The sequence below is a fragment of the Macaca nemestrina genome, chromosome 20, assembly GCF_043159975.1.
Source record: "Macaca nemestrina isolate mMacNem1 chromosome 20, mMacNem.hap1, whole genome shotgun sequence".
NCBI lineage: Eukaryota > Metazoa > Chordata > Mammalia > Primates > Cercopithecidae > Macaca > Macaca nemestrina.
The window spans coordinates 40,921,208-40,944,043 of NC_092144.1; the positions used below are offsets into that span (position 1 = coordinate 40,921,208).

The 22,836-nt window shown below is 45.9% G+C and overlaps 1 long non-coding RNA gene across 1 annotated transcript in view; it reads left to right on the forward strand.

Annotated features, from left to right (window-relative positions):
• Nucleotides 1-22,836, forward strand: part of LOC105495606 (uncharacterized) — a 35,363-nt gene that overhangs the window by 7,748 nt on the left and 4,779 nt on the right. Inside the window, exon 2 of the long non-coding RNA XR_011617722.1 lies at nucleotides 21,155-21,217. This is a non-coding gene — a long non-coding RNA (uncharacterized lncRNA). The remainder of the gene's footprint in view (nucleotides 1-21,154; nucleotides 21,218-22,836) is intronic.

The window sequence follows — 22,836 nt, forward strand, 5'->3', positions numbered from 1 at the left end:
TGGTTAAATGAGTTTATTTCACAATGTGACTTGACAATAATAATAAGACAATCATGACACACAACCAAGGTCTCAGTTTTTGGCAGTGATTTAAGCTGTCCAGAGCTTTGTCGTCATCATGGGTGCATTTAACATGCTCGACAATCTGCCAGGCACCAGGGCCTGGCTATCAGGGAAGGAACTCCTGCAGCTCGGAGTCCCTCTCCTTCACTCAGCATCCTCACAAGACATCGTGGAAGGAAGAAATCCTCTTTAAAAGCGGTAATATTCGTGCTTCAGCATTTGCTGAGCCCCTGCTGTATACTGGGGCCAGGAAGAGACCCTGCCCTCATGAGGCTGTCAGTCCAGAGCAGTAGATGTACATTAATTAGGTAAAGGCAAAAGTACCCTTACAGTCACTAGTTTCTAATGAGCAAACAGAACTCGTGGAAGGCTGCCTTCTGCCCATGGTCTCTTATAAGTGTTTATAATCAATCAATCAATCAGTCAATTCATAGCTGTTCACTGAGTCCAGCCTGGTTGTCCAGGGCTCCCCTGGCCCAAATGGCCTCTGCAGAAGGTACAGACGCAGAGGTCCCCTTCAGATGCCATAATGGATGTGAGAGCATTTGGCAAACAAGAGACTTCAATCGGACATGATAATTTCTGTTATGATGCTTATTGTTATTACTGTAGTCATTGTTGCTGTCACCATCATTAATACAAGCAGCCCTTGTTTGGAGGAGACGGCCTGATTGGAAAACAGGACCAGGCTTGCACTCAGGATCAGGGTGTCTGCAGGGAGCAATGAGTGCAGGATGGAGCCACAGCCTTCACTTGCTTTCTCGCTGTTCCTGGGTCTGTTTTTACCACATCCACCATATCTCTGGGCCCTCTACTCCCCACTAATTATATTTTCATTACGTCCACTTACCTCTTTTACAGAACCAAGTGTGGTATTTTTTGTTAGTGTTTTGTTCTGAGACAGGGTCTTAACTCTGTCGCCCAGGCTGGAGTCCAGTGGCGCCATCATAGCTCACTGCAGCCTCGAATTCCTGGGCTCAAGCAATCTTCCAGCCTCAGCCTCCCAAAGCGCTGGGATTACAGGCCTGAGGTACCATGCTGGACCTGTGTTGTTAAAAGAAACATTCTACAATGATCACCAATGGGAAGCCCCTATTATTAGACATAAATAGGAAACAACAGTTCAATAAATACAATGATTAAACATTATTTGTAAATTGTAGCTAAATTCAGTCCCATGCCCCAGCTCTGAGATAGGCATCACTGAACAGAGAGCCTCAGGATGGAATGAAAAATGTCGAGGGGTAATTTTCTCATCATGGAATCTACGTCATTTGCTACTTTGTGCCTCAGCTTTAAGTCTCTGGCCAGCCTTTTTCTCCTGTACTGTGCAAGTTGATCTAAATATCCCCACCCAGGCCCCAACCCACATTCCTGCTTCCTGCCCTCAGGACATCTGGTTGGGCTTCTCTTGAATCAGCCTTCTCTCCTTTCTGCTTTTTTTTTTTTTAATTAAAATGGAATTTATTTATTTTTATTGATACATAATAATTGCACATATTTATGAGGTACATGTGATACTCTAATACAGGCATACAATGTGTAATGATCAAATCAGGGTAATTAGCACAGCCATCACCTTGCATCTTTATCATTTCTTTGTGTTAGGAACATTGCTAATCTTTTCTTCTAGCTATTTTGAAATACACAATATATTCTTGTTAATTATAGTCACCTTACTGCGCTATCAAATGCTGGAACTTATTTCTTCTGACTGTATGTTTGTACCCATTTACTGACCTCTCTTCATTGCCTTGCCCACAGCCCCCACACCCTTCCCAGCCTCTGGTGACTATCATTCTACCCTCTACTGCCATGCGATCAACTTTTTAGCTCCCATATATGAGTGAGAACATGTGATATTTGTCTTTCTGTACCTGGCTTATTTCACTTAACAGAATGACCTCCAGTTCCATCCACGTTGCAGCAAAGAACAGGATTTCATTATTGTTACTGGCTGAATACTATTCCTTTACCCATTCATTCATGAGTGGACACTTAGGTTAATTTCATATTTTTGCAATTGTGAATAGTGCTGCAGTGAATATGGGGATCCAGGTATCCCTTTGACATACAAATATTCTTTCCTTTGAATAAATACTGAGTAGAATGATTTTATCTCCTTTAGTGCCTTACCCCTGTTCCATAGAGCCATCTCCCAAGGGGGCCACCTCCACATACCCTGGGCTCCAGCTCTCCTTTCAGGAAAACGTAGGATAAATCATAGTATCTTTCTAGCCCCTAAAACTGCCTTGCGCACCCCAAATACATGAGTCCTGTAACACCAGCTCCATTACCTTTTAACTGTGAAGCCTGGAACAAGCCAGTTAGCATTTCTGAGCCTGCTTGCTTGCATGAAATAGTGATAACTGTGTTTACCTTACAAATTAATAGGACGAAATGAGCCGATGGCATACAGCAACAGTTTTAGGAAAAGGTAGTGGTTAGGCTGGGCACGGTGGTTCATGCCTGTAATCCCAGCACTTTGGGAGGCTGAGGTGGGTGGATCACGTGAGGTCAGGAGTTCGAGACCAACCTGACCAACAGTGAAATCCCATCTCTACTAAAAATATGAAAATTAGTCGGTCGTGGTGGTGCATGTCTGAGATCCCAGCGACTCAGGAGACTGAGGCATGAGAATTGCTTGAACTCAGGAGGCAGAGGTTGCAGTGAGCCAAGATCACACCACTGCACTCCAGCCTGAAGGACAGTGCAAGACTCCATCTCAGAAAAAAAAAAAAAAAAAAAAAAGCAGTGGCACACTCAAGGAGCCCACCCAGGTGCCTGGAGACTGGCTTTTGGCCTGGAGGTGGTGGTGAGGTAGTGCAAGTGTGACAGCTGCTGACAATGAGATCCTACCTGCTTTTGCAGAACACACAGATCTATAGGCCAGGGTCAGCCGTGGGCCAGTACTCACCTGGCTTTTGTCGTGGCGCTGGCCCAGCTGTCTGCATTGTTGGGGATGTTAAAGTTTCCTGTTCTGGGTGGAAAGTCGAGGTCCAGGAGGTCTCTAGGTAGCTATCCTCTGTCTGATAAAGGATCCTTGGGGCTCTCTGCCTGGCCACTCTGGAAACCATGGGCCACTGTGGCTACTAGCTCAGCCCTGATGGGGAGCCTCGCAGATCGGGCTTGAGTCCTTCTGCTCACTCTTCTGTTTCTCTGCCTCATCTGTTACCACTCCCTCCTGGCCTTCTCTCCTACCTGCAGCCCCTCCTGTGCATCCATCTGCAGGTCTGGCCACACCAACAGCTGACTTGGTTCCCTAGACTTTCCAGGCCATGTCTTGAACATGCAGTTCCCATCCTCTGCTTCTCTGCAAATTCATCGTCTTCCTTCAAGAGCCTCTTGTCCCCCAGATATCCTGCAGAGACCTCATCTTGCCATCTGATAACTCTGGGATGCACCTCTCCCCTCAGCCTGTGGATTTCTAGAGGGCAGCACCTAGTCTCTGTCAACTGCCCCCTCAAGCCCAGATGCTGTGAACAGGGGTCAGCGTTGGCTGTGTCCCTGGCTGCCTCTCTGCTCCCTGCCCCCGACTACCTCATCCCATTCTGCCCTGAGGGTGACTTCAGATGAGCGAAGCTCAGCTCCGGACACATTGGATGGATTGCTGTTCCCCAATTGTGTCAGACTCATTGCTGCCCTAGGGCCTTTGCACATTCGTTAGCTCTACTAAAAATGCACTTCTTGCAGGGCCTCACACGCTTCTTGCCATTGAGGTCTCAATTCACATGTCAGCTCTTTAGAGAACTTCCCTGACCGACCACTGTAAGGTTCCACTCCCTCCGTCTGAAATGATCTGATGTGTTTTCTTAGTAATACACGCTCTGCCTCCACTCTAGAGCATAAGGACAAAAATCCTGCTTATCCTGTTCGCCCTCTACCTCCAGGTTGCTGGCACAGGGCCTGGCCCATAGGAAGTATCTATATGTATTTATTGAATGAATGAATGAATGAATGAATGAATGAATGAATGAATGTATAAACCAATCAATGAAAAACCAAACCAATCCTACCAAAAGCCTCAAGACAGACATGGGTGGGAGGACGGGGTAGGCATTACTGTCTCCAGTAACAGATGAGGCACTAGAGTGGGCTCACCAGCCAGAGTGACAGCCTGGAGCCAGCGACACTGCTGTTTTTCCCCTGGGCTCCTTCTCTGACCCACCTCTACCCACCAGTGAACCCTCCCCGCTGGACATCTGGAAAGGGCATCTTCTCCATCCCTGACATCACTTTGGTCAGGACTGTGCTGCCCTCGCTTTCTGATTCATAATTCAGCACCCAGCAGCTGACTGCTCCAGTCAGGGGTGAAGCCTCCCATTCATTCGAGATGTTTCAGATCACCTGCTCCATCACCCCAGAGGCAGCACAGGGCTTGGTACAAAGGTGGATGCATCACAGGCCCTGCAATCCCTGGTGTGGATTTCTATACGTATATCCCACCTATTAGAGTGCCAGAGTTTATCAGGCAGAGACCAGGTCATTATTTCAGAATTTCTTTCTACTTCCCCCTTTCCCTAAAATCTGAGGGTGAGGTGCTTCTGGAAAAACAATGGGGGATTATAGGTAGACATTTCTACAAAATAAACATGATGGTATGAAAATACTAAATGAACCCAGATGACATCTTCAGAATGATTATTTTAAGAAAATAATTCATTCAAGAAGTGATAAATAGCCTTAGTGTGATAGTGTTTGGATTTTTTTGTTTGTTTTTTTTGGGGGGCAGTTATTATAAATTATCTTTTTTTTTTTTTTTTTTTTTTTTGAGACGGAGTCTTGCTCTGTCACCCAGGCTGGAGTGCAGTGGCCGGATCTCAGCTCACTGCAAGCTCCGCCTCCCGGGTTTTACGCCATTCTCCTGCCTCAGCCTCCCGAGTAGCTGGGACTACAGGCGCCCGCCACCTCGCCCGGCTAGTTTTTTTTGTATTTTTTTAGTAGAGACGGGGTTTCACCGTGTTAGCCGGGATCGTCTCTCGATCTCCTGGCCTCGTGATCCGCCCGTCTCGGCCTCCCAAAGTGCTGGGATTACAGGCTTGAGCCACCGCGCCCGGCCATTATCCTTTATTTTTAAAAAATAGTATCAACTATATTATAATTAGATAGCAATTTTTACAGTTTTATTGAAATATAATGAATACACAAAAAAAGTGCTTTAAAAAAAGTTTACTTTAAGTTCTGGGATACATATGCAGAACATGCAGGTTTGTTACATAGGTATACATGTGCCATGGTGGTTTGTGGCACCCATCGACCCATCATCTAGGTTTCAAGCCCCACATGCATTAGGTATTTGTCCTAACGCTCTCCCTCTCTTTTCCCCCAACCTCCCAACAGACCACAGTGTGTGATGTTCCCCTCCCTGTGCCCATGTTTTATGTGTACAATTTGATGAGTTTGAAATATGCAAACACCTGTGATATCATCCCCAAAATCAAGATAATAGGTGCACTTAACATCTCCTGGAGTTGCCATGATGCCTTTTTCTTTATGGTAAGAACTCTTTGCTTGTTTGTTTGTTCTGAGACAGGGTCTCGCTCTGTTGCCCAGGTTAGAGTGCAGAGCGTGATCTCAACTCACTGCAGACTCTGTCTCCTAGACTCAAGCCATCCTCCCACTCCAGCCTCCTGATTAGCTGGGACTACAGGCATGAGCCCCCATGCCCAGCTAATTTTTTTTTGTAGTTTTTGTAGGGATGGGGTCTCTCCAAGTTGCCCAAGCTGGTCTCAAACTCCTGGGGTCAAATGATTCACCCACCCTGGCCTCCCACAGTGCTGGGATTACATCATGAGCTACTGTGCCTGACCTGTGATAAGAATCCTTAACATGAGATCCACCCTCTTAACAAATTTTGAGTGAACAATATTGCTAACCATAGGCACTATGTTGTACAGCAAATCTCCATAATTTACTCATCTAGCATAACCAAACTTTTATACCCACTGATTTTTTTAAAATATGGTGAATAGACAACTATTTTCTCCTTACTCCAAACCCAGAGCTTCTAAGTTGGGATTCCTAACCTCGGGATTGAAACTGACCGCAATCTGTTCTGGGATCCACAAAAATGCTTTTTGTTTGTTTGTTTATTTGTTTTTATTTTTTTGTTTTGTTTTTGTTTTGAGACAGGGTCTCACTCTATGGCCCAGGCTGGAGTGCAGTGGCACGATCTCAGCTCACTGCAACCTCTGCCTCTCGAGTTCAAGTGATTCTCCTGCCTCAGCCTCCAGAACAGCTGGGATTCCAGGCACGCATCACCACTCCAGGCTAATTTTTGTATTTTTAGTAGAGACAGGGTTTCACCATGTTGGCCAGGCTGATCTCGAATTCCTGACCTCAAGTGATCCGCCTGCCTTGGCCTCCCAAAGTGCTGGGATTACAGGTGAGAGCCACCGTGCCCTGCCCGAGAAAATGCTCTTTCTATTGCTGCTGGGGGTAATAATACTGCTTTCCAAAGATCTTTACAGCTTGCAACAAGTCTGCTCCTGACTGTGGCATGAGAGGTACTTCCTGAGGAAGGGAGAATGCATGCGATGAGCGGATCACACTACAGGGTGCGACTTGCTCACAGATTCCAGCATTCAGTTTGGGCTAAACTGTGTTCTTTCCACTACCTTAGTTTAAAAATATAGGGTTTTCTTTTTTCATTTAAAAAAATCAGGATTTTATACATCACTGGAAAATTAGGAAGCGAGGCCACACTGGGCCTATAGTTCTCCAACCAGAGCTGAGCCATGCTCACCCCAGCAGATGGGCTCCTAGGTGCTGCCTGCTTGGGTCCTCACCTGGCCTGCTTTTCTCTTTAGGCCTCTTTGTCTGTGACCCTGGTTTACAAGAACTATGCTTCCCAACCTTCCCCCCTTAATACCCTAGAGCACAGATCACCCCTCCACAGTCAAGCCAGCTCTGGGAATAGTCAAGGATCCTGAATAAGCGCATTATTTTGAAGGCTTAGGTTTCATCTTGAAAAAATGTGTTTTCCATTTCATTATATAACAGGGCTATGTATATTTTAATTAACATTTATATATTTTTCTTCCCAATGTATGGACTAAAAGTGTCCCTCCAGGAAGATGTGCTGGGCTGTTCTGAGGCTTTGAGTGTTCCAAAGGTGTTAGCTCGGGATGCCTTCTCCCCAGTTTGAAAAATACAGGCTCTCCCAGTATTGTTGCTCATCATGTCTTTAGTTCCTTGTCGAAATCTTCCAACTTCTTAGCTTTTGTCACTTTTTATAATCAGAAAGTAAATGCCCTTAATGTGGGGGAGTTGATCTGACCCTCAGAGCTACAAGCCCCTTTGGGCTGGCCCCAGTGCTTGTGTGGGGAAGGGGCCAGGCCCCATGTCCACATGCGGCCTGGCTGGCTCGTGCCCGGAGCTCCTGGGCATCACACACTCAGCTTGCACCGTGCTGCCCTCGGAAACTTTTGCGGGTTATGGCTTATGAAGGGTTCCGGAGAGTTCAGACGCAAATCGATAGCATGCATTACAAGAGAGCGTGAGCTAACAAAGGTGCTGGTGGGCCATGCATCTTCAAACAGCTTCTTGGGGACTTTAATTGTCGGGATGTTCAGGAGAAGAATATGACCTTACGGGGCATTTTCCAGAATAGAAGAGTCTATATATTAAAAGGCAGCAAATGATTCATAACTGGTTAGCGGCGGGGCCTATGGGTCCATGTTTCCCATGTGAATTTTTTTTTCTGCATTGCAAACTCTTACATTAAATTGTGATAAATGAAGAGTGGGGGCTACTCATACAAATCAATGACTCTAGTGTGTGTGTCATTAGCCTGAGAGATGCAGGCAGCGGTCAGTCCCATAAATCATGTGATGATCTGCTGTCTGCAACACGATGCAAGCAAGCAGGCACATTAGGGAGGTTAAGGAATGAAATTAATCTGTGCATTCTCCTCTCCCCCTGCCTCCTTCACCATCACCTGGTCATACGGAAAGAATTAAAATCACATGATCCGAACTAAACCAGCTCCAGAACAGTAAATTGGTTAAGTTTGACTTCACCTTTCAACTCCAAGTTAATTATGTATTAGGGGATTAATTTATTCACTGGGACTGGGAAGGGAAATGGAGAATGGGAGAAACCTGCCAGGGCCTCTCATCCAGGTGCCAAAGTTATTAATTGCTCTGGCTATGCCACAGGCTACCTGGACAGACCCTGGGGTGGGGGGTGGGCTATGGGATGGGCCATGGATATGGCGGGGTCTGTCCTGCTCTGAGGATCAGCCAGCTTGGGTTGCAGAAGAGGCCCCAGTCTGTGCTCCACAGGGATGCTTGTGATGCTTGGTTGCTGGAGTATCTTGGAAGCCTACGCTAGAAGGAGCCTTTCCCCAGGGTGTGTGGCCAGATTACACTTCAGATGGTAACTGATACCTCTTCCGGGGCCACTCGCCTTGCCTGGAACTCCTCCAGTGAGAGGCAGCTCTCCATTTGCAAAACTGCCCACTTTATACATGCAACTCTGATTTGCGCAACTCAAGCGTCCTACTCCTCCCACTTGGGATCCTATGGAATACCAGAACTACATCTCCCTCACACACAATGCCCTCTGTTCACCCAAGGACAGGGAGCATGTTCTCCTCAAACATCCTCCAGGGTGCCTCTCCAGTGGCAGCCTTTGCAGGCCTCTCGCCATTGTGGTCTTCTTGGGAGGTGAGAGGTCAGTGTTGATCTCTCTTCTGTGGTGCGGTCCCAGCCAGCTGAGAACAGCTGCAGGTGCAGCAGTACCAAGTGGGGCTCCTGGAGATGAGACTTGGAGCAAGATAAGGGAGCTCCTTTCTCAGTGCCGCTACCTGATGGTGATTGGGCACCAGATCCAGCAGGAAATCCCAGGAAACTCCCGCTTATTTAAGGGTCATGTCTGACCACACCAGAAACAACTTCTTAAAAGAGCCCAAATGCTAGCATCGTCTGCATGGAGCCACGCAAGAGAAATTGTTAGGCACATTTGACCATTTGTTGTTAAGACACAAGGATACTGAATGGATTTGACGCAGATCCTTTGCTTATAAAAACTCACAACACCCAACACGAATGGTGGCATTAATGCTCTGTGTGTGAACAGCACTTCACAATGTTCTGAACATGTTCCCATGTGTATGGGATATTGTTTAATCTTCCCAGCAGTCCATGAGTTAGGTCCAACGATTCCCATTTGACTCCCTAAGGAAACTGAGGCTCTGAGAGTTTGAAAGACTTGGCTGAGTTCACATGCCTGGGAAGTGGCTCAGCCACCATAAGATTTAGTTGCAGGAAGGGTGGGACCACCTAGGGGCTTTCTTCCTATCAAATCTACAGATGGAAAGTTCTCAGAGTCCAAGAACCTATGACCATCTCTAGAGGCTCTATGCAGCCCCCAGATCTGTGTGCTGTGCTCCAAAAGGGTTACAAAAATAAGTTGAGCTAACATCTAAAAATTAAAAGCTTTCATAGAAGGAAGGGATTTGGGCTTCTCTTGAAAACTTGGAATCTGGCCATTGGGCTGACATTTCACTGTGGTGATACTGGGTGCATGATACTGGCTCCACTCAAAGGGGTCTGAGCTCTCACAGGCTCTAGAGACACATTTTGGCCAGTACACACATTGAGACACTGACCCTCCAAATCCTCACTCTGCTCAATGACCCGGTGGCCCTCCTCTAACCCTCCCATAACCCAGTCTTACTGCTGCCCCCTCCTCCTGGGGCACCCATGCATCACCGTCCTGCCCATACGCTTTCTCTGTCTCTGTCCAAGCCTTTCTTGGCTTCGAGTCAAGCTCTGATCATTTCAGCAGCTCCTCTGCCTGACTTCTCCTTCCTAAGCTCCAAAAGGATTTTTCAGCTGGTTGATGCAGGTGAGCACACCAGAGCTAGATGCACCCTGGAGACATCTAAATCCAACCTTCTTGTCTGTAGTAATGAAATTAAGGTGAGACAGGGTGCCTAACCTTCTATGTCACTGACCCCATTCCCAGACCCTTTCCTGGCCCCAAGAAGTCACCCTGATCATATTGCTCTCTGAATGTTCACCTTGCTTGCTCTTTTGGGGAAAAAGTACCAAAAACACAGAGAAAAGGGAAATATCTAAATGCCCAACATTCAAAATTAACCAAAAATCAAAATTTCCTGTATTTCTTGCAGATGTTTAAAAAGAAAATCAAGGAATTCTGAGTCCCATCCAGGAAGCTGGCTTCATTATACTCTTAAGGTCTCTACACATCTCTTCCTGATCCCTTTCCGTTCTCTTCTTCCAGAAGGAAGCATTATTGTGACTTTTCCTCCAAATCCTTCTAATCTATGTTTACACACACACACACACACACACACACACACACACGTTTGTAAATTACATATGTTGTTTGGTTACATGCATGTATTTAGATCAACATAAATCACTTCTGCTTTTTTCCATCACCATTGCATTTTTTAGGTTGATGTGGTTTGGCTGTGTCCCCGCCTCCAAATCTCATATTGAATTGTAGTTCCCATAATCCCTACATGTCATGGGTGAGACCTGGTGGGAGACAACTGAATCATGGGGGTGGGTTTTTCCTGTGCTATTCTCTTGCTAGTAAGTCTCACGAGATCTGATGGTTTTATAAAGGGGAGTTCCCCTGCACACACTCTCCTGCCTGCCACCATGTAAGATGTGCCTTTGCTCCTCCTTCACCTTCCACCATGATTGTGAGGCCTCCTCAGCCATGTGGAACTGTGAGTTCATTAAACCTCTCTCCTTAACAAATTACCCAGTCGTGGGTATGTCTTTATTAGCAGCATGAAAATGAACTAATACAGAGGTCGACTCCCACCTGCACCTGTAAATCCAGGTGCAGGATTTACCAAATCCCATCCTCTGAGGGATATATAATTTTGTTTACCTGATCTCTTTTATAATTAATTAATTATTTATTTTTAGACAGAGTCTCACTCTGTTGCCCAGGCTGGAGTGTAGTGGCATGATCTCGGCTCACTGCAACCTCCGCCTCCCAGGTTCAAGCAATTCTTCTGCCTCAGCCTCCTGAGTATCTGGGACTACAGGCGCGCACCACCATGCCCAGTTGATTTTTGTATTTTTAGTAGAGATGGAGTTTCACCATATTAGCCAGGCTGGTCTTGAACTCCTGACCTCATGATCCACCTGCCTCAGCCTCCCAAAGTTCCCAAAGATTACAGACGTGAGCCACCACGCCCGGCCCCCGATCCCTTTTTGATGGGCATGTGCATTGTGGATTTTTTACTATCACCAATAAAGCTAGAACAACACTGTATCTTTTCTGGGGTTTGCTAATGAGGTTTGCCTAGAGTTTTATTTGCTCTCTAAATGTGTCATGGTCCCTCTCCCCAGCAGTACTGAGACCTTCTGGGGGCCCCTAGGGACCACATGTGAAGATACCCAATACAGCCCCCAGTTGGTCCCTCAGTATTTTCCCTGGCATATGTGGTCACATCTCTCCCTTAGCTCTCCACTGAGGATGCACGTGCTGGTCACACAGCCCTCCAGCTGGCTGTGTCCCCACATGCAAGCCCCAGGGAGCCCTAGCCCACGGCCTGTGCATCTCAGGCCCATTAAACCTCTCACTTTGTATTTCCTAATTCCTTTAAGAAATCCCAAACCTGTCTCCTTGGATAGAAATAAAATAAATGTAATATCTATTGCTATCGCTTAAACACAAATTATAGTATTTTTTATTAAATACTCTGTTGTCAAATGCTTGACATTCCTCATAATAGATAAAAAAGCAACTAAAACTAGTTATTTTCTGTTACCTTAGAGGCTTGCAACGTAGTTTGTATTGTATTTACTTGTTATGTTCTGCTTGTCGCATTTCATTATAAGCACGTGAATTATTTTCCCTATTAAATTAAAAGGCAATTCTCCCCGCCCCCAGCTACCCTTGAGCTTGTATAAAAGGTGAAGATCTGGAGCTATGGGCTCTGGGAAACCACCTGGTGATCAGGGTTACAGATCCTCTGCCAGCTCACCAGTCCTCCTCTGGCATAGGCTGACCCAGCCCCCATGCTTGGTAATGGGGTCAGGGGAACAACCACCCCAATAAACTGTGTGGTGGGGAAAGGCTACATGTATCATTGTTCTAGCCTTACATTCTTTTCTACCCACTGTTTCTTATTATCATCATAGCATCCCTATGAGGCAGCAGGTTGGGACTACTGTACCTATTTTACAGATGAGGCAACAATCCTGAAAGAAGGGGCTTTTGAGTTATGATCAGGTTTAGGGCTAGAGCCCTGCAGCTTCCACCACTTCCACCAGCACTGTTGCCACAGACATGTGCCAACTGGAGGTTACCGGGCACCAGGCACTGGGGGAATCATTTCACGTGCAATGCCTTCTTTGATCCTAACAGCAGTTTCTTGAGGTAGCAGTACTGTTACCTCTCTTTATAGTTTTTATGAAACTGTGGCTCATGGAGGACAAATAAGTGCCTCTGATTGTATAGGTTTCACATGCAAGAGCAGAGGTTGGAGCCAGGTCTGTCTGACTTTAGAGCCCAGTTCAGAAGCAGTGAGAAGACACATCTTCAGCTCTTTGGGGTCACCATCTCTTTTAAGAATGGGATGAAATCTATGCCCCGACCCACTTCCCCCAGGAAGTGCCTATTTCTCACATCACCGGCATTTTACCTACCATTTTATGATCTGCTAGGATTAGCTGGGGCTCATGTCTAGATCAACACAAGTCTCTGTGATCCAGGTCAGAAACTCCCTCACGAGAGCTTGGAATCAGATGCTTTTGTTGTGTACACAGCCTAAATCAATTGCAACCTCACCAAATGCTCTGTCTCCTGCCCTGCCTTTCCTTCATAAACTCTTTCTGGCAGTTGAGATTTGCCAGACTCAGAATTTGAAATGGGTTCCAGTGGAACTTGGGGGAGGGGAGTTTCTTACAGTGCTGGGATTTGACCTGTTTTTCTCTGAGCCCATGGGGACTTGGAGAGTAACGAGCCTGTGCACCCCTGTCAGATCCTTCCGCTCTCTCAGTGTTACCCTCCCTCCCGCCATGGCACTTCTTTGGAAGAGGACTAGATACCTGAGTAGTAATTCACGGTACAGATCCACGTTTTCCTTATCCACCCATCCACTGAGGAACAGTTAGGTTGGGCCCATATCTTTGCCATCGTGAATTGTGCTGCAATCGACATACACCTGATGGTGTCTTATTTATATAATGATTGCTTTTCCTTTCGGTAGACGCCCAGCATGGGGTGGCTGGATCAAATGGTAACTCTACTTTTAGTTCTTTGAGAAATCTCCATACTGTGTTTCCATAGAAGTTGTACTAATTTACATTCCCATCAGCAATGTCTGAGCGATTCCTTTTCACCACATCCACCCCCACGTCTTTTTTTTTTTTTTTTTTTTTTTTGTTTTCTCCTTTTAAAACATGGCCATTCTGACCAGGGTAAAGTGGTATCTCATTATGGTTCTAACTTGCATTTCCCTGATGACTAGCAATGTTGAACATGTTTTCATCTTTGTTGCCATTTGTATGTCATCTTTTGAGAAATGTCTACTCATGTCGTTCACCCACTTCATAATGGGATTATTTGTTTTCCTCTTGCCGATTTGTTTGAGCTCCTTGTGGATTCTAGATGTTAATCCTTTGTTGGGTGTACAGTTCCTTCAGGTCACCTGCAAGTCTGGCAGGTTCTCCAGCCAAGAGCCCAGACAGGCTTGGTACCTGGCAGAAAGTCATGAAAGCTCAGTTTGCACACCTGTAAAATGCAGAATCCTTTCCAGGCACTTCCATGTCAATGAGAGAACTCTGACTCTTTTATTTCTAAGGACCACAGACCTTACTATTTCTCCTCTCCCTACACATTTAGACAGTGGGTCTCTGGTTTGACCTGTTCTTGCTGCTTAATCTTACAGAGAACATTCTCCGGATTCCTGCTATCTTGATGTGTCTCTCTGCACCAGCCACTCCATCACCTGAAAGCTTTGTAGTAACACAGCACCTCTCAGCTGAGGCTCGCTTCCCTAACACAAGTGCTTCCCAGCGTGCACTGATAACACTCAGCCACGCAGGGAGAGAGGAGCTGATAAGGCCACATGCTCATCAGAAAATGATGCCTTTTAAATGCAACAGCCCCCTAACTCTGGTGCTAAATCACAGCACTGAAAAATATCTACAGGTACCTATGGAGGAGGAAGATGAAAGAAAAATACCTTTTGTTGGATGGAAAAGAAGCAGCCAAGAAGAAAAGCGTTTTCATGCATGGACTATGTCAAGGTCCCACAATTGTCACCAAGACCACCGCGATGGAAGCATCTTCTTCATTGGCCAATGGACATCAGTGCAAGGATGGTTGTGGATGGAAAAGAGGAGGCAGAAGGGCAGGAGGGACCTGGTCAACCTTCGGAGTGAGCAGACTCTAAACTTGACTTTTGCCTGGCCCATCGGATCATACTGCTCGTGCAGTCTGTTTGGGTTTTGTTTCCTTTGAGGACCTCTCTCACTCCCACAGATATCCTACAATCCTTGAGTAGTAATTAAAACCCATCAGAGATTAAAATAGTCAGAATGGGTTATGGTAAAAGGGACCTGAAACAGTGAGAAAGGGAGGAGAAGGGAAGAAAGATTAAGGCAGACAGGGGAACCTGTGGAGAGAGCGAGAGCTAGAGACAGAAGGAGAGAAGAGGCAGGGCCATGGAAACAGAGGCAGCGTCTCTCCAAGTCCTTCTCAAAGACACTGGAAGAGTTCGGGAAACCAAACAGGTGTGCAACATGGCAAGCAGTGGAATGGAGGGCTCAGTCCATTTTCTGGATTTTTAGGGCCTCAGATCTCATACCCTGGAATTTCTCATGTTGTTCTCTTTATCTTTATTACCCATCCCAGGCCTAGATTTTCAGCCTGCAGAAGCACTCTTGCTTTCATCAAAACCAGAATTCCCTCTGTGTTTTTGTCAAGCATCTTTGCCTTCCTCCTGGGATTCTCATCTGCCTTTTTTGTTTCAATTCCATATCTGTCTACCCTTTCTTCTCCTTCTCCTTTTTTTTTTTTTTTTTTTTTTTTTGGTCTCACTCTGTCACATAGGCCGGAGTGCAGTGGCGTGATCTCAGCTCACTGCAACCTCCACTTCCTGGGTCCAAACAATCCTCGTGCCTCAGCTTCCCAAGTAGCTGGGATTGCACGCATGCACCACCACGCCCAGCTAATTTTTTTTATTTTTGGCAGAGATGGGGTTTCGCCGTGTTGGCCAGGCTGGTTTCCAGCTCCTGGCCTCAAGTCATCCACCTTCCTCGGCCTCCCAAATTGCTGGGATTACAGGTGTGAGCCACTGCACCCAACCAAACTTGTCTTCTTCTTTAGGTCAGAATTATCTTGATGCCTTCCCAGACCAAAGCTGGTTGGCTGCTTCTTCCACCACTCTGACGGAACTCAGCTCAGTCCATCATCTCCACCCCATAGAAGGAACCCCAGTTGGCCAGCATGGTTTCCCTGACAGGGGAAGTGTTTCTTCAATCTCAGAAGGGTTGACAAAGTGGAAACTGCCCACCCTGGAGGTGGCCTCTTCTCCCCAAGGCCAGCACAGAATTCTCCTCAGCCGTGGCATTCTCTTGGAGAGCATCTTGATGCAGATGAAGGGTGCTCTATAAATCAATGGATCATAAGTCTGTTGGACAGCACTTAGATAGGTAAATTCATGTGTGTTATTCACTCAGTGAACCTTCCTAAAAAAGATAATATGCTCCGTATCTCACTGTGCTGACATATTTCAACTCAATTGATAATGGGTCAGGATTGAGCAAAGCTTACAGAGTGAATTACCTTTTAGCCATCCCTTCCAGTTTAGGGTTGCAGTCACCAAGAAAATCAATGTCGAAGGATTCTTGTTGTCTCAGACAATACCAACAATGACTCCTAATGAAATAAACCATTGAAGCCTTTTAATCAGACCACCTGCCTAAAAGGAGGAAGCCATCCAGAGGAGGCTGGGGCTCTAGGGACCTATTTTCCCCTTACCGGTCAACGCATGAGTGATTCTTTAATTGTAGTAATGATGTGCTTACCCTGGACCCAGACACTCGGGCAGCAAGAGGCAGCAATTCTCTGGGGCAGAAGGTTGGCGTGACCTCAGCTGGGGCTGCACAGGTCCCAGAGCAGGGCTGCATCACCAGGGGCCGTGCAAATGCCTCCAGGTTAGGGGCCTGTTTGACTCCCAGACATGTGATAAATCTTATTGAAAGAAAGCCCTGCAATAAATGAGCCCTGCTCTGCATCTGAATTCTAGGGTCACTGTTACAAAAATAGGAGCTGGCTGCAAATGTGACCGCCAATGGGCTTCTGCCCCTACCCCTTGCTCTTCCCTCCTCCCCAGCCTGCAAATTTCTGAAAAATTAGCTAACATCACCTTAAATATATTTAAATATTAGGAAGCTGAAGGGAATCCAGAAACATAAGAATTGACCTAGAAGCTCTCTGCAAGGCTCTCTTTTGTGTCCACTGATTCACTCTGAGGCACATTTATGGTTTCCTTCTTCTTTATGGATCATCCCCAGATTTCCTTTGGAAATTCATCTTTTCCTCATGCTCCTGTCTGAGTGTGCTCTTCTCTTAGCTCCATGGTGAACCTAGGATTCAAGTCTGTATTAATCTGTTCTGCATTGCTATAAAGGAATATCTGAGACTGGGTAGTTTACAAAGAAAAGAGGTTTATTCGGCTCATGGTTCCACAGGCTGTACAAGCATGGCACCATGAATTTCTTCTGGAGAGGCCTCTAGAAGATTTTACTCATTGCAGAAGGTGGAGGGGGGCAGGCAGGTCACATGGCAAGAGGGAGCAAGAGACATGCTAGGCTCTTTGAAACAACCAGCTCCCATGTGAACTAATAGGAGTGAGGACTCACTCATTACCATGGGGAGGGCACCAAGCCATTGATGAGGGATCCATGGGACTGAAACATCTCCCACCAGGCCCTACCTCCAACACTGGGGATCTCATTTCAGCCTGAGATAAGAAGGGTGCAAAACATTCCAATGATATCAAGGTCTAACTTAGTCAGTAGTTGATTCCCTAATGAATCTCATCCTGTCAACCAGAGTGTCAACTCAGGGCTTCTAATGGGGTGACTAACAGAGAAAGACCTTTTTCTCTCTTTCCGAGCAGACGTGGACCTGTGGAGTGTGTTTCTGGTTGGTCATTAGCTGGTGGAAAGCCCATGTGAAAATGTGACCCACACCAAGGAGGTCGAGATAAGAGGCTAAGGCAGTGATTTCAAGCCTCAGGATTCCTACCTGAAGTTCTAACCCCCAAGCAAGATCTTCTTCTTGGATTCTTTAGTTCGTGAGCCAAGAAATTCTCTCTTCACTGTGGCCACTTAGCCTTGGTTTTATCTCCCTCCTTGTCCTCCTCCTCCCTCCACCTCCCTCCTCCTCCTTCATCTCTTCTTCCTCCTCCTCCTTCTTCTTCTTCCTCCTCTCCTTCTTCTCCTTCCTCCTCTTCTTCTTCTCTTTCTTCTTCTCCTACTTCTCTCTCTCTCTCTCTCTCTCTCTCTCTCTCTCTCTCTGTTGTCACAGGCAATCAAAGAATCCTGATGGATTTCCCCCACCTACAAGGAAAAACCCATGAGCATTGGGAAATAAGGCTTCTTTCCATCTGAGGAAGAAGCCCTTCCCGGGAATCCTCTGAGGAAGGGCTCCTGTGCTCCTGTGACCACAGCACCAATCCATGACTACTGCTTTTGAGTAGTAACCAGTAAATTTACAAATAGCCTTTTAAAAAGCCCTAGGAAAGAATTAAGGGCACAGATGGGAAGGGAACTGCCTTTCTTGGAAAACAGATCAAAACAAGAACCACTATCTGTGTAGCTGGTCATACTCAGAGGTACATGATCTCTTGAAGTCCCATTTTTCTGACTGATGATGATGGCTAGAGAGGATCTCCTACTATGGATAACTTTGTTGAATCCCCAGTGTGTCTAGAATGGGCAAGAATGATTCTCTCAGCAGCCAGCACCCCTTAACTCTTCCCATGAAAGACCTTTCAGGTCCCTAGAAAAGATCCATTCCTACTCTGGATAGCTGGATCAGTGGACATGACAAATAAGGTAACTGGGATCAGGCATGACAGTATGTTGGAAGAAACCAAAGTCAAACCAACAGCGTATGAGTTCTCCTTTCCTTTGAGTGTATGTGGAGGCTTCCTAGATGTCTGAGCAGCCAGACCCCAATAACTTCCTCTCACCGCCAGCCTTCTTTTGGGGCCAGTGCCACAGGACAAGTTAGTACAATGGAGGTCCAGCATTCAGCAGGATCCTTGAGTAGGAAGCTGGTGGAGGGCCCACCGCCCTTTGTCTACCACGGTGATGAATGGTTGTTGACACGGCTAAACAAAGGTATTATTAGTAGATTACATCTGAGAGGCTGGACTCGTGCAGAAAGAGGGCAACAAGAGCCCTGGGCCCTGCTCAGCTCCCAATTAGTCCACAAAAGCCTAAACCACCAGGTCAGGGATAAAAGTGAATAAATGTTTCTAAATTCTTATCTTAAACACACTTAAGCTTAAAGCTATTTAACTGGGGCTTTAAAAGCATGTGAGCTTCCTGGAGCCCAGCTACCTGCCTCATTCTCTTGCTCTTATTTTTGCTTTTATCCTTTTAGTCTTGAAGAAGCCTAATTAGAAGCTTGAACAGGGCTCTCTCTCCCTGCCCTTAAATCAGTAATTGGCTTCAGTGCAGAGACTGTCAGGAAATTAACACATCACAACATGACAGCTGTTAATTTTTTCTCCTTATTTGTCATATGAATCACCGCTGATTTGCCGGAGTGCATAACAAATTAGTGGGCTGTAATCAGCGGCCTCTCTTCTGTGAGCTGCACCTTCCCTTTTTTTTTCCCTTTTTCCCCCTCTCTCTCTTTTTCTCTCTCCCCCTACAGTCCATTACTTCACTGCCTCAGCAGAGATGACTGTTCCTAGGTGTGTCATTGTCAATAAATCAGAATAAGCAAATGCTAAAAGCGCAAGAAGCTCTTTAAACTTTGATGAAGGCTTTTAGTTACATTTTTAAACTTACACTCATAACTTGAATCGTTTTTTTTTTTTTAAATTGTCACTCCCTGGTAGTGATAGACTGTCAGGTTTCCAGTCATTTCCTCATCCGACGTGCCAGGGAAGGTGGAACTCCAAGTGTCATTTGCACAAGTTCTGGCTGACGGAGGAGGTGGAGGAGGTGTTAAGGAAGGCAGGGGAAGGGAGAGAGATCAGAGGTTCCAACAGGGTCAGACCAAGGCACTTCCCCTTTTGAGTGAGAGGTTTAGCGGGGGCCAGGTATGGTAGCTCACGCCAGTAATCCCAACAATTTGGAGGCCGAGGTGGGTGGATCACTTGAGGTCAGGAATTCGAGACCAGTCTGACCAACATAGTGAAACCCCATCTCTATAAAAAAAAATACAAAAATTAGCCAGGTATGGTGGCATGCACCTGTTGTACTGCCAGCTACCCGGGGAGGCTGAGGTGGGAAAATCACTTGAACCTGGGGGCAAAGGTTGCAGTGAGTCAAGATCATGCCACTGCACTCCAGTCTGGACAACACAGTGAGACCCTGTCTCAAAAAAAAAAAAAATAATGAGACTTAGGGGAGAGAGAAAAACAGGAGGAAGAATGGGAGGTGAACACACAGGGTGGGAGGAAGAGACATGGATTCTGGAATCTCATCCTCCTCAACCTTTCCAACTTGACTTATTATCCACTGTGTCTGGGTCATCTGAGGAGTGTGGGCTTTTAACCAGGACTACCAAGAAGAGTCATGGGTTCTCAGACGTTATTCCTCATTCAGCCTGCCAGAAGACCTATTGGTGGGCCTTAAATTCAATACTTATCACCTCCGGCAAGGAGGGAGCATAGGAAGATTGGTACCACTGGAAGGCTTCAGTGGGTTTCAGTTCTAGACTCTAAGATTTGCCAAACAAATCTGTGTTCTCTGCATCCATACTGTGGATGCAGAAGGGGAAGGCACTTCTTCCTTCTCATCCTGGATCCGTTGTACTGACAAGTCCATGTCTTTCTAACCTGGGACCAGTAGGGAGTTGGTGGTGGTGGCTTCCCATTGGGGTACCGCCTCTCAGGGACCTATCAGCATGTTCTCCTGGTTATTACAGACTGATGTTGAACCTAGGAGTGAGAGTATTTCAGGGGTGAATTTCTTCTTTCCTTTCATTTACTACACATCCATCCTTCCATCCATCCGTGCACCCATCTACCAGTTCATCCTTTCATCCATCCACCAATTTATCCACCAAGCCATCTATCCATTCATCCACCCATCCAACTGTCCATCCATCCATCCACCCATCCACCCATCCATGCACCCATTCATCCATCCCCCCATCCATCCACCTATCCATCCATCCATCTACCCATCCACCCATCCATCCACTCATTGATCCATCCATTTACTCATTCATCCATACACCCATCCATCCACCCATCCATCTATCCACCCATCCATCTATCCATTCATCCATCCATCCATCTACCCATCCACCCATCCATCCACTCATTCATCCATCCATTTACTCATCCATCCATCCATCCATCCATCCATCCATCCATCCATCCGTCTGTCCATCAATCCATTCATCCATTATCAGTGTACTTTGCATGCAGCAGCATGGCATGAGCCCAATGCATGAACAAGAGGGTCAGAGGGAGAGAGCAGAGGGAGAGTGTGGAAAATGCTATCTATCTCAAGATAAGCCCCTCTCAAGGTACTCCAGGATGTCCCCATGGTGGATATGGAGGAAAGTGAAAAAGCCTTTCATTCTTAACCATAGCCATAAGCAGATTTTATGTATCCATACTGGTCTTAAGTCACCCTTTTCCCAAGAGTTACTCTAATGACTTTTTTGCACTGAATTCCAATTTGGCTACTTGAGAATTGAGTTTAGTTCAGTTTATCAAGTACATTGGCAGGACTATTATGCACTGGATACTAGTTTAGGAGCAAAAAGATTCAATAAATTAGGGTCTATGCCCTTGAAAATTATGTAAATTTTAGAAAAGCTGTTATAATTTTAAAACTGTGTTTTGTTTGTGTGTTTGTCTGTTTGTTTTTCAATTCTCAACACCCAGGACATGGAATGTGTGTCCTGCAGGCTGGTCTGTTTCCTGAGAGCTGAGATGTCCTGTCCTAAGGTACACAAAACAGTTTTCTAAACATTAGTCATTTTAATAGACAGAGTCATTAGGTCTTGCTCATGTGAAAGCCACTGAAATCTTTTGGAAACATAATAATTGTCTTTTTTTTTTTTTTTTGCTTGTGATAATTTATATATGTTCAATGTATTTAAATACAGTTTAATATGCTACATTTTATAAAAATCACCGCTGAGAAAGTTTCTCTCTAATGTCATTTTTGTAAGCTCCAAGAAAGGATTTTTGAGCAAAATACCAATTTTACAATTACTCCGTTGAATCCTAATTTAAGAAAAGAATCATTTATTCATTATGTGAGGTGGAATGAATTTTCCAGGAGAGACTAAGATTGACACTAATGAAGTAGGAGCTTCACAGAAGAAGCAGTAGTGGGAGTTTTGAAATTCTGAGACCAGCACCAGGCCCACCATAGGTATGGACACCTGGCTGGTCCTGAGGGCCCCCACAGGAGTGGGGCATATCAGGTTAGATGCCTCTGAAGACAATAGGGATGGATTCAATAAGTGTTTCCAACACTTGGTAGAATCCAATGGATCAATGAATCCTGCCGCCTGCTGGCTGGCCCTTGAGGGCAAGGGTGCTCTTCCTCCACTCACTAGCATCTCTCCAATACAGGCTGACTTCACTGTCCTCCCCTTCCTGCTGTCTTTGACCTCTAGTCATCTTCTATTCCTATGTTATACAGAGCTTGCTTTTCTCTGAGCACATACCTTGTGCTCCTCTCCCTTCTAAATTGATCTATGGAAGCCACGTTTCTTGATAAACAAACCTCCTTAAATACACCTTATATCTTCAATGTCCCTGTTCTGTCACAGTGAATGCTGTGGTCTTGGTGATACACTTTAGGAAGAAACTTTCCCTGCAGCCCTCAAGGGTGGCATGTCAGGATCAGGAGTTTGTATCTTCTTTGTATCCCAAGGCTTTTGAGAAGTATTTCTACTTCTGCCTCCGCACCTTTTAGATTAGCACCATCTGGCTCTGCTACCCTCTACTTCTTGTGATCCCCAGCATTTACCAATTTCCTGGGCACTTTTGTCATTCACCAGGAATCATGAGAACTGGGTCAACATCCTCCTTTATCACCAAATATTGTCATTATGAAGGGTGAACTCAGCTTTAACAAGGATGATCTGTAGCCCATCACTGTTGCGTTACAGATGGCTGATCCACTTGCCCATCTCAGTGACCTCACCCTACTTTAGCCAGCCAACCAGGTGCTGGACCGCCTGCGTCCCTAGGTGCACCATACCTTCTCCCCAAAACTACAACTCTCTCAAGTCTTAATTACTAGAACCATCTCATTCTCAGATCCAATGTCTTATCCTAGCTCCCTTAAAGATTTACTGATTTTTGTACATTTACTTCTATTTTTTTGAGACTTCTGGGTCTCAGATGCTGATATGGTTTGTAGTCTCACCCAAATTTTGACCTGTCATCCCAAGGTGTCAAGGGAGGGACCTGGAGGGAGGTAATTGGATCATGTGGGAGGTTTCTCCCATGCTGTTCTCATGATAGTGAGGGAGCTCTCACCAGATCTGATGGTTTTATAAGGGGCTCTTCCCTCTTCACTCACTTGCTGTCTCTCTTGCTGCCTTGTG